The sequence below is a fragment of the Hemicordylus capensis genome, chromosome 4 (genome assembly GCF_027244095.1).
Source record: "Hemicordylus capensis ecotype Gifberg chromosome 4, rHemCap1.1.pri, whole genome shotgun sequence".
NCBI lineage: Eukaryota > Metazoa > Chordata > Lepidosauria > Squamata > Cordylidae > Hemicordylus > Hemicordylus capensis.
The window spans coordinates 63,229,796-63,241,894 of NC_069660.1; the positions used below are offsets into that span (position 1 = coordinate 63,229,796).

The 12,099-nt window shown below is 42.7% G+C and overlaps 1 protein-coding gene across 10 annotated transcripts in view; it reads left to right on the forward strand.

Moving 5' to 3' along the window:
* Positions 1-12,099, forward strand: part of PLXNA2 (plexin A2) — a 615,006-nt gene that overhangs the window by 26,801 nt on the left and 576,106 nt on the right. The window contains exon 2 of one of the 10 annotated variants that reach the window (XM_053244548.1): positions 545-712. The exons of the other annotated variants lie outside the window; for them this stretch is intronic. The gene's annotated coding sequence lies outside the window, so the exon portion shown is untranslated. The remainder of the gene's footprint in view (positions 1-544; positions 713-12,099) is intronic. 10 annotated transcript variants of the gene reach the window in all.

A 12,099-nucleotide genomic window follows, 5' to 3' on the forward strand; every position in this document is an offset into this window, starting at 1 on the left:
AATCTCTAGGCTGTTTTGTGGAGCACTTTATTCACCCGGGTCTCGCAAGATAAGAAACATCTGGTAAGGGGAAAGAAAATTAGACTTCATTGCAAGATGCGAATCCATTCAAAACTGAATGAAGTTTAAGGGCCTCATTATATCATCATGCTGCCTGGTCTTCTCTATCTGCATCCAGCAGAAGTTCTAATCACAGCCGCTCTCACACGGAACTCTTGTCAGCTGCTTTCCCCACCCTGTTAGTATGGCTGGGGAAGCTAGAATGTGTTTTAAATGACAGAAACATCCTTAGCGAAGAAGAAGAGTCTATGTTAAAAATAAAGAAAACAAGACAGCTTGTTTCATCTAAACAGAAAGGTTATTAAAGAAGCTTGAATTAATCAGTGATCTGCCACCTCTCTGAAATCAAAAAACAGGGCTGAGGAGCACTGAGTGGGAAGGAAGTCGCTTTCCCAGGTAGAAATTTACATTAAATGGCTGCTGAAGAGATCATATTATGCTCTGCTGAAGGTGAGAAGATGCTCTTCATGCTTCTGTTTCTTAGGAGAAGGATGTGGGGAAAACACTCCAGCCAGGGGTGCACCATTATCCTTGATCAAAGCACAAGACTCCCATGATTTCAAGCCTGGAAGGGCTCCCACCTGTCTCTACTTCAGTCCCAATGATGAGAGCCAAAATGAAACAACCACAAGACAGATTCACACCACAGAATGTAAGACTAACATTATTATATCAGCCTGCTGGATCATATAACTCAGTTCTTTGCCTCTGATAGAGCTAATAATGGATTCTTGACATTTCCCCACCCTAATCTAAAGACCCATCACATGGCAAAAGCAGTTCACATGTTATTCTGGTCAGATTTCAAGTAATCTGGGAAAGTACTGTGTCCTTTCTGTGTTCTTGCAGTGTATAGGATCTACCACACTGGGATATCAAGTAATGTATATGTTAGTTTCCCCTTGTATTCTTTTTGTCTACTTGGATGTTTAGTTACTTTCCCAAATTAACTAATTCTCATACTGTTCTTAACCAAAAGGAAACTGGGATGCAATGAGGGGGAAATGTCCACAGTTTAACCGCAGCTGAGCAAGTACAAATCTTAAAGACATATGGTTTTAGGTTCCACCTGTACCATTTACAAGTGCTTTCTCAACATCTTTACAACATACAGATTTAGACGCCTATTTTGACATGTTTTCTGCCTAGACCAGTGTCATATTTATTTCTCCCCTAAGCTCATGAAAAACCTCTCTTCTTTTTCATTATACAAATGTATGTATGTACAGCTCTCTGTACAGTTTGTACACATTGCACATGTATAATGTCCCCTTGTAACTATAGGATAATCCCATAGACCACCCAGAGTAACTTCATGTAACACATTTATTTATATGCTTCTAAAGCTTTGTTGAATCTTTATGAGATTTAGATACATGAGACGCTGAAGGGGCCAGACCTCAACAGCAGAGCACATGCTTTATGTGCAAACAGTCTTGGGTTAAATTCTGGTGTCTCTGATTAAAAGATCTCAGGTAGCAGGACAGGGAAAGACCTCAGCCCTGACTTATGGCTAGAGTAGACCATACTGAGACACATGGACCAATGGTTTGACAGTCTGAGTCAACTTAATATGTTTCTGTTCCTGAGAGATGTTTCGCTCACTCTTGGATTGAATAAAGACCAATCAAAACAAATATAAAACCTCCAGTTGCAGATCTCACTATATCATGGAGATTAACTTTTTACTTTAGCTAGTACAGAAGTACCAAGTTATTGTTAACCTTCATCCAAATTAATCATAAATCTGGCCTTGCCAGTTGGTTTATATACCAATAACCGCCATTGTTAATATTGCTTTAAACATGCAGAAATGAAAATCTCCTAAATGGTTTGCTAGGTTGCACAGTATTATTCAAATCAGAATGAACCACAGGTCTATTCAGAATTCTTCTAGTTCATTTTAACAGATGAGTCAGCTTCAGTCACAATTAAGTGTTTATGTCCCTTGACCTCTCACTTTTTTACACCCCTTGTGGGTGTTAAACTATTCTCTCCTCTCAGAGAATAATAAGAATCAGAGTGTTGACAGACAGCTAGAGTTTGCATTTCTGTTGATTTTGCTCAGTGCTTACTGCTCACAAGCTCCAAAGATAATCCCACACCTGGAAGAGAATTATTTATCCAGTAACTAGAGAGAATCTTCTAGGGCTTGTGTATGCACAGGCATTTGCTGTTGCTTGTGCCTAATAATATCGGTGCTGGCGGCAGAGTAAAATCTATAGCTGCACAGTCGGGGATTCAGAATTTTAGAACCTAATTTAAGCAAATGTACAATTTCCTGGTTTACTTAGGTAACAGCACTGTGGCTTCTGTGTAGCCACCGTGGGGAGCATTCAGGATAACGAACACCACTCTCTTTTAAAGGGCTGGCACGGCCAAGGGCTTGTGTTGTTTTAATGGGGTGCCTGGGGAGCCATTTAATTTGGTGCTGGGCGGGTTTATCTGCTAGCTTTTCTAGCATGCAGCAGGGAGAAAACAAAGATTCTCTTAGACCTGCTTCTGTGATGTGCTTTGTGGCAGGCTAGCAGCTAGTATTCTGAACTTTGACATTGGAGTCTTAAATTCAATTCATTTGAAGTCAATTTTTGATATAGATTCTCTCTATGACCTTGGGCAAGGTTAGTCTCTCCTGTGTGTCTGTTCTTTTCCCTTTACATTTCTTTCTTTCCTACCCATCAGAGCAGTCCAGGGGCTCTACATCTGAGGTGCTAAGGGTCTTAGAGTCAAATCTTGTTTTCATTTTGGATGTGGTACAGTCCATCATATGGGGACAGCACAAGCTTAGTTGCTCATGTAGAGCTATTGGTATGACTGAGTGTCCACACCCAACCAATACACATCTGGAAAAAGAAGTCATGGGCTTCCATATGAGAGGGCAGGTCTTATTTTCAGCCAGGGCTGAAATGACTGCAGTCATTTGCAGTATGTGCTTGCCAAATTCAGGATGTGACATGCTTCTTGGATTTTACATCTCATAGCTGCATGAAGAAGGAAAATAGATTTACTCCTGAATATGTTTACACATCATCTTCCTCATATAGGAAGATGCAAACACTGGTTTATGGTAGGACTTCTGGAAATGGGTTTGCTGTCCACCTTGAATCATCCGTCTTGAACTCTTTGCTCTTCAGAGGTTTGTCCTCATGCAGGGTAAATTTCAAAAATATGTGATCTTCTTTTCAGGTCAGTTTGAGTCGAGTTTGTCTATGTCAGCTGAAGGCAGATGATTCTGAGGTGAATGTCATTCATGGGAACCAAGGCTGAAATTTCAGTCTGGTTTCTCAGATAAAGCTCAGAGTGTCTCAATGGGCATGATGTGGCATCTATAATTACTGTTGGGCTAGAGTTCATGAAGCTAGTTGTGCCTTTCTTCAAATTATTGTTTACTTAAATTCCTCACTGTGCTAAACGTTGTATATATCCAGATCAGAAGACTGAGATTATAACCTTAAGTACCGAGTCACACAATGTGTTTGGATAGGAATCTGTGGTTCAGAAACATACAGTCATCATTCTGAGTCATGAAGCTTCTTTCCATCAATGTGTTCTATGCTTTCAGGACATTCTTTTGCAGTGAGAGTTCTCAGTCATTTTCACAATAGGTTTCCTCAGGGCTAGACTGTACATTTCCTCTGCACCAGAATAAAATAATGATAGTGTTTCTGTGCATCTTGTCTTAGACAATGCTTTTGCTACCCTTTTGGCTGTGATGAGATGGAGAAGATTTCCAGCACAACTCAAGCTGCATATACATGTCTCATCTGTATCAAAGCATTTTAATTCCTAGTGCTTTACAGTCCTCTTGTAATAAAATGCCTGTTTTACACTAAGGGAAGTTGAATCACAGAGAAGGGAAGTAACTCATTCAGAGTTATTTAGTGAATCAGTGGCTAAACTGGAGATAGACCCCACTGGCTGGAAATCACTGTTTTTCCAAACCACAATTTGTCTACAGCTAAATGTTGTCATTACTTGCAGTTTACTGAGTTATGTGCATGGACAAATTCTGCTTCGTGTGTTTCCCTAGACAAGCTGATGTGTGCAAGGCAGAGATATGGGGTGGGGTGGAAGGAAAGAGAGGAGGCTCATCCGGTACACTTGTTGTACAAACAATATCTGAAAACGGCGACAATAAGTGAGCATTAAGTCCATAATTCATGTGATTATGTTTGTTATTAGGGAAATTCCTTTTCACAGCTGGATTTTATTCTTTCCCTCTAGCCTGCCGCCCTTGACACCCCCTCCCCCTTTCTGAATTTTGCAGGAAGCAGTTATCACAATACTGTACTTAGCTCACCTAGACATTTCTCAGATTTATGAGAACAAGATTGCAAAATATTATCCCTATGCTAGGTAAAAGATAAGAGAAAGAGTGAATTGTCAGGTCCTGGACAGTGTTTAGCTCTGACAAGTTTCTAGCTATGCAGCTCTTCTGCCCCATTACTGATATGGGTGCGGTCCTTCTGATTTAAGCTTTCACCCATCTCAAACATGCAGATACTTTGGGGGGCTGAACTTCTCAAAAATGGGCAAAAGTGGATTGCCCCGCCCCCTTTTTCTTTCTGGTTGCTTGTTATTGCTCTCTCAACTCCAGGGAGAAATTTTACATCATCATGCATTTAAATGGATCAACATATTGTCTGATGCAGCTGAAGATGGTCACTCTTGCAAAGGAACTCTAGAATGCTGCCGACCTGGTCCCTGCTGCAGGGCTCTCACCCCTACCTTAGAACCCCCTCCATAGCCCCTGGTCCCCAGGAGCTGAGGTGACACTGCACCAGGGTGGAGCCAGTGAAAACACCTCACTGTTTGAGGCCTCCCTCCCAATTGACCCACCCGGGAGAAGGAGGAGGCCAGCAAGGTGCTTCCACTAGAGTCTGGCTGGCCTGAGGATCCAGGAAAGGGCAGGGCTCTCATGAGCTATTATAAACTCTCCGTTGGCATCAGCCTCTTGCTGCTTCAACAGCTCTCTTTAGAGCTTGTGTCAGAACAGCCTGCTTAGCTGCCTGGCTTGACCTGTGTGTGGACACAATCCAGCCACAATTCCTTAGCCATTGACTTCCTTAGCCATTTATTTTCAATGGGAGACTCAAGCATGTTGTTGCATTACTCTTTTGTACTGGACCGTGTGGGAGCAAGAAGTGCTTACATCTAGCTGGATGAACCATGTAAGTGCCGTTTAAGCTCCTTGTACCAAATCAGACTATTGGTCCATCTGACTCAGTGTTGTTTACAGAGGCGGCTCCCCCATGAGGCAAGGGACTCATACAGCGAGTGGACCACCATCCCCCGTGGGCATCACACGCCTGCCTGTCGCCACTGCTCCCACCTCACCCTGCTACCCCTGAAGTTTTGTGTGTGTTCCCCTTCCTGGCCCTGCCCCATCCTCACCTCAGAAGCCGGTGCAGCTACTGCCTGACTTCCCCCTCACTTTATGGGTGCCATACATATTCTCTCCTGGAGTCAGCATATGCTGCTACTTGTTGTATTCAGGAGGCAGGGTGCCCCCTGTCTCACACTGCCAGTGCTGTGGTCACAGTTCTGAAAGTGCTTTAACTCTTGCCACTGCTGGCAATGGAAGGGAAAAAGGGGCCAGTGAGCCTGGATGCATGCACGCTACCTGCCAATACAACAAGCCATGGTCTGCACCAGCCCCAGAACAGAGCATGCATGGCACCCAGAAGGTGAGGGTGGTGTCAGTGCTGTCCTCTGCTGTGAGGAGGCAGCAGGACTGACAAGGGCAGGGCAGGGCTACATGGTGCCAGTGCTAGGCTCACCTAGGGAGGTGTGCCAGCATGGAGGGCAAGGCAACTCTCCTCATCCAGACTGGAAGTGGCTCACCATGGTTTCAGACAAGGGTCCTTCCCTGCTGTAGTAGAGATGACAAGGGCTGAACCAGGAACTTAATGCATGCACAGCATGTGCTCTACCACTGAATTACAACCTTTCCCCATAGATAGTGCAAATGTGTGTTTTTCCTCCCTATCTGGTAGAAGCACCCTGGGAAACTGCAACTATATTTACTCTTTTCTCTGAGCTCTCCTAAAAGGAGGCAGCCATGTTGTGGACAATGTAGTAGGTTTGCTTCATTTGCCTTAAGGCTGGGAAGAAGACTCCTACCTGCCATTGATGTTGCATTCTACAGCTATGTCTGAATTCTTTGATCTTGGTTGTCTTAACAGATGGGAACAAATGGCCATTGCACACTGCATCAGACAAGATGCATGTTGTCCTATATATCCTGAGATATACCCTCCCTCTTCCCACCTCATTAAGCTGGCAATTGTTTTACATGCTCATTTCTCCCTCATTCCCTTGACATTCTACATTATGCTGTGTCCGGAATCACTTAGTCCTGTCCTGCTGCCTTGCAGTAAAACTCACCTGGGACTTATTTGTCTCCTTGATTTCATTGGCCCCAGCCTTCCAAGAGCCCTTGTTCAAGCAAGCAGAAAGAGGTGGTGCAAAATCCCTGGGTCTTTTAGAGAGGTCCATTTCAGATGATTATCTAAAAACCATAGTCTTATCATGGTCTAAATCAAGAAGGTATCACAGTTCTCCACTACATCCAAACACAACAAACTGGGTTAACAACCTGGGATATCAAACTACAATTTGATATCTCGGATTTTTAAAAACTCATCATGGTTTGAACATACCGAAGTTCCTTGAATTTGGACTTTCAGTCTCCAGTTCTTGTGTGAAATAGCCGAAGAGGGGAGGAGGAAACATTGAAGCTTGAGCTCATGCAGAGTCATTTTCTTAACAAGCCATGGTTTGTAACTCTGTCTGACTTGGGACTTCATGACATACGGATAATCTTTACATCTCTCCTTATGCTGGGGCATCACTGGTAAACTAGTCTGGATGGCAGTCTAATTACTCCAACCTAGCTGCTGGAAATCTTCCCTGATAAGTGTATTTCTTTGCCCTGCACTGTCCTCTTGCCTGTATCTATTACTTGTCTTGAACCTTTTCTAAGAGTATACAACCTTTTCCTATACTCTTAACATCCATATTAGCCCCTAACCATCTAGAGTAAATGGGAATACACTGTAGATAGTGTGGGTTGATATAAAGAGGGATGGGTTGAGGCAACAAATAGCAGCACTTTTTACCGGCTGCATTTAATTCAAACACTCTGCCCATTCCTTGAGGGGAATGAACTGAAAACAGTGGTACACCTGCTGGTAACCTCCAGGTTGGACTACTGCAATGTGCTCTGGGTGCTCTAGGGCTAGGGAAGTGCAAACAGGTTTAACATTGAACCTGTTCCATGTCAAACCTGTTGGGTTCGACAGTTCAGGGTCAAACCGAACCATCCCCGGTTCGGTCTCACCCCGGACTGAACACCCCCCGACTGTTTGGAGGGTTCACAGATTTTATTTTTTTTTAAAAAAAATAATAATGACCTGAGCCATGCAGAGCCCAATTGCGCAGGCATGGCAGCCTCAAAAATGACCACTGTGCCAGAGGGGGAGGGCCCGAATGGGCCAAATTGCTGGCTGAACGGGCTGAAGAGCCGGTGGTGGCAATAAGGGAGGCCAGCGGGGGGGAGGGGGAACCTCCACAGACACCCCCCTGCCACTTCCAACAACTCCCCCATAAGGGGTAAGTTATTATTTATTCGATTTCTATACCGCACTTCCAAAAATGGCTCAGGGCGGTTTACACAAAGAAACAATAAATAAATAAGATGGATCCCTGTCCCTAAAGGGCTCACAATCTAAAAAGAATCATAAGATATACACCAGCAATAGTCACTGGAGGTACTGTGCTGGGGGTTGATAGGGCCAGTTAAAATTTTTTTTTAAAAAAATATTGTTCACAAATCCCCCGGACCAAACCCAACTGCGGGGGTTCAAGGGGGTGCCAGACCAAACTGAAACCAAACCAGACCAGCCAGTTCTCTGCACACCCCTATGTAGGGTTGCCTTTGTATGTAGTTCAGAAACTTCAGTAAGTTCAAAATGTAGCAGCTAGATATGTCTTTGGGGGTCTCCGGAGAGACCACATTATGCCTGTTCTTAAACAGTTGCATTGGCTACCAATATGTTTCTGGGCAAAGTACAAAGTGCTGGTTATTACCTTTAAATCCCTGAATGGCTTAGGTCCAGGTTATCTGAGAAAGTGCCTTTCTTTAAAATATCCCACTGCTCATTAAGATCATCAGGAGGGCTATATCTTCAGGTGCCCCCAGTTCATCTGGTGGCGACATAGGATTGGGCCTTTCAGTTATTTCCCCTGGGTTATGGAACGTGCTCCCCGTGAATATGAGAGGATTATCTTCCTTGGAGGCCTTCAGGAGAGCCTTAAAGACCTATCTTTTTAGCCTGGCTTTTAATGACATTTAGTTTTAATTTTAATCTGGATTTTTTTTAAAATTAAAATTTTAATTGTTTTATGTGTTTTTTATTTTAACGTAAACCACCCTGAGCCACTTTAGGAAGGGCAGTATATAAATTGAATGAATGAATGAATGAATGAATAGAATTGCTCATGAATTTTTTAGTTGAAACTATTGAGGCTTGTAAGACCTGCCCTCTTGGTGACCCTTGTTACAATATATGGAATTCTAGGGAATTTCTGACAGGCTGGTGACATATAACTGTGGTCAGTAGGGTGAAACAGTGATCTCCCTGTTATTGCCTTCCAGTAATGAATCTTATTTTGACATTACAAAGTGTGTGAGGCTGGGGCACAAGTGTCTGGAAAACCAGAAGGCAATCGAGGAAACCTACCCCACCACCTCTACCTGTAGATAAATCTGTTATCTATCTTGTATCTGACAGTATTACTTCTTTTTATCTATTTCCTCTTTCCTTCTGATACTGCATCAGACAAGATGCATATCTGTTTCCTCATTGACATTTTCTAAACAATATTGTTGGTTAAACAGAAACAAGATTGCTGAATTGCCTGACAACATGAGGCTCCCTGCAAGAGCTGCTCTGCACATTGATTAACATAAGCAACTTAAGCTTGCAAGAACTCAGATGAAATTCAATTTTAGATTAGAACAAAATTGCTTAAACCTAGTGTTTGTCCATATATGTGAACGTCAAGTAGTTTTGTGTTGTGGGGATTTTCATTTTTGAGATTTAGTTTCATTTTTGAATGAATGCCATTCTGAAAACACTGTGCTGGTTTCACTTTAGCAAGGGCCATGTAGCACAGATGTAAATGCAACAGGGGTTAGGGACTTTTGGATTTACAGTTGCAATATCTTCTTGTAGGTCGCAGAGAAGGAACCTACACTTACAATTTGAATTCTCATATGTAGGTTTCTGGGTGCTTGCTCTCTCTCTTTCTCCAATTAATCCTTTTTCAAGTATGGGTCATAACCCAACATAAAAAGCAAACAAGAGACACCCAGTTTCTGGTCCTGCTTTGCGTTGGTTCTAGAAAGACTCATTTCTGAAGGAAGATTCTTCTGTCTAAACTATAAGCTTTCAACATGTGCAACTAGTGAAAGTATATTGCTAATAAAAATTATTTTTATTTCTCTATGTAAACCATTTTGGGAACTTTTGTTGAAAAGTGGTATATAAATATTCATAGTAGTGGATGAGCAGTCTTCTAGAAGCTTTCAGAATTCCTGTCATCTTTGTGTTTCCTTATATAGGACATTTTTTGCATATGTGTTTTGCACATTTTGACCCAAGTTTAGTTGAACAAATAGTTGAAGCAATGGCAGGCTGAAGCCACCACATTATAATCTTTTTGGCCTTAGTGGCTGATCTTTTAAATATTCTGACACATCATATATGTGTGATGAACAGAGAGCTAACTATTTCTGGCTCAACCCAGATTTCATAAGTCCTCCAGAAGCAATTAAAAGTGATTGTAAACTCATTTAGAACATACACAGCAATCCAGAGTTGGTACAAAACCCTTGCAAATTACAAACCCTTGATTGCTACACAAGTGAAAATAGGGATATTTGTATGTGTACATCTCTATTCTCTGAGGATGTACACCAAGGATCACTTATTTATTTATTTATTCAATATATTGAATAAATAAGTCTTAATTATTTGACTTATTAAAGGAACTGCTCCCGAGGACTTGACGAGACCTCGTGCTATGTTTTAGGCATGCGGGTGGGAATTAGCAATCTTAAATGGAGCAGTCTACCTTCATAATAAATTTGTTTAAAGCTTCAGTTGCAGAAAGAATTGACTGGAGAGATTAAAGTTAAAAAACAAAGTAACATTGTATTTAAGTATTATGGGGAAGAGAAAGGAGAAAAATATTGGTTATTAAGCAACAACATTTAACTAGCAATAAGCCAACAAGTTATAAAGACTAGGTTATGGTTCACGAGGAGTTAATTTGGCTTGAGTTGTTGAATTGAATTCACTCAAGGCTGGCTAGTGAGAAATGAACAGATTTGGATTTTAGGAGAGATGAGGAAAAGGTAAGTAGTTTAAGGATAGGGGTTAGTTACATACTATCTCATTCCTTCAAGGAGAAATGGTCGAAACCTTGCAGCTCAGTCTTTACCGAGAGGCTTCTCTTCTCCGGGCAGAAAGGCAGGAGCAGGGATCCAGAGGCCCAGCAGGGGTCCAGGAGCCAAAAGTAAATCAAAAAATGAATGGGACCTCACAGCCATGAGTGCTGGGCAGACCGGGTTAGGAAAGGCTGGTGTGGAGGTGTAGGTCAAAGCAGGGCAAAATGCAAGTGCTGATGCCAAGACATGAGAAAAAGTTGAATGGTGGTTCCAAGGCACGCATACAGCACTGGTGACCCAGAAGACACACTGATTGATTGTGTCTTCACCAGTTATAAGCAAATTCTTGCCTGAGGACATTATGCTAAATGCACCTTGCAAAGGCAGACAAAAGGGACAAAGCAGAAGACTCACTATTGTACTATTCAAAAGTGAAGAGTAAGTTTCTTCTTGAACAAAGGCTAGGGAAGGTCTGAAAAGACCCGAGTGGCGTGGCGAGAGGCCAGATGCTTATATCCAAGTTTATCCCTCGCTCTATCAGAATATCTGTGAGTAACTAAAATGCAAACAAGCAGATTTCCAGCACCTTGAGTTAGTCCTTAACATGCAGGTTAGCAAAAAGAGATGACCTGTTGCTTTCTTATCACTCCTTTCTGAGGAAGTGCTGTCTTGACTTAATTAGCTGTGCCAACATAGGGAGAATACTTGGCTTACTCTTTAAAGCAGTGTTTCTCAACGTTTTTGGAGTCATGGACTGGTACATCCTTTGTGCGCAGTTTCCAGAACCAGCAGTTAGCAAAGGAGTCACTCCCACCCCGCCTCCGGAGAGCTCCCAGCAGCAGTGGCCCCCACCGGCTCGAAATTGTTTGGTTTGGGGATTAATTCCTCATGGACCAGCACAGACCGGCACTAAACTCCTCACGGACCAGCCCCGGTCCACGGACCAGTGGTTGAGAAACACTGCTTTAAAGAATGGCTCTTGATTAAATCACATCTGCTTTAGCTTCCCACCTGTTGACTAATCAGGGGGTGAACCCTACCCGGTGGGGAGGCCCTCCTGCAGTCTTTGTGCTTTGAACTTGACCTAAGAGTGGCTTCTCCCAAGCTGCTTGCCAAAGTGGCATGCCCTTTGAGTTAGCTACAGGCAAAACAAAGTGGAGATTTCACGATCCCGTGAAATCCAAATTGTGGTAACCAGAGGTTTGTAGTTCCAAATACAGCGGGGTGTTCCTTGGGGAAACCCACCGAAAGGCTCTCATGGTAACACTCTGTCTGAAGTCCCTCCTCCCTTTCACATTGGTAAAAGTTCTTGTGTACCTCCTGTGTGCTGTATTCATTTTCTCTGCAGTCACTTGTCCGGTACTAGCTTCTGATGCAAGTATGTGTTAATAAACTGACCACAAGAGTTTCCTGTTTTTTAAGCTTAAGAAGTCTATCTCATAATGCATGGAGTTATCTTTATTATAGAACAGCTGCAATTCATTCATGTTTAACATTTCCTGTCTTGGGAGACAGTGGGCAATATGGGGTGATGGTGGAAGGCGTACTGTAGGAGTACACTCTAGTGCAAGTGTGCGATGTAC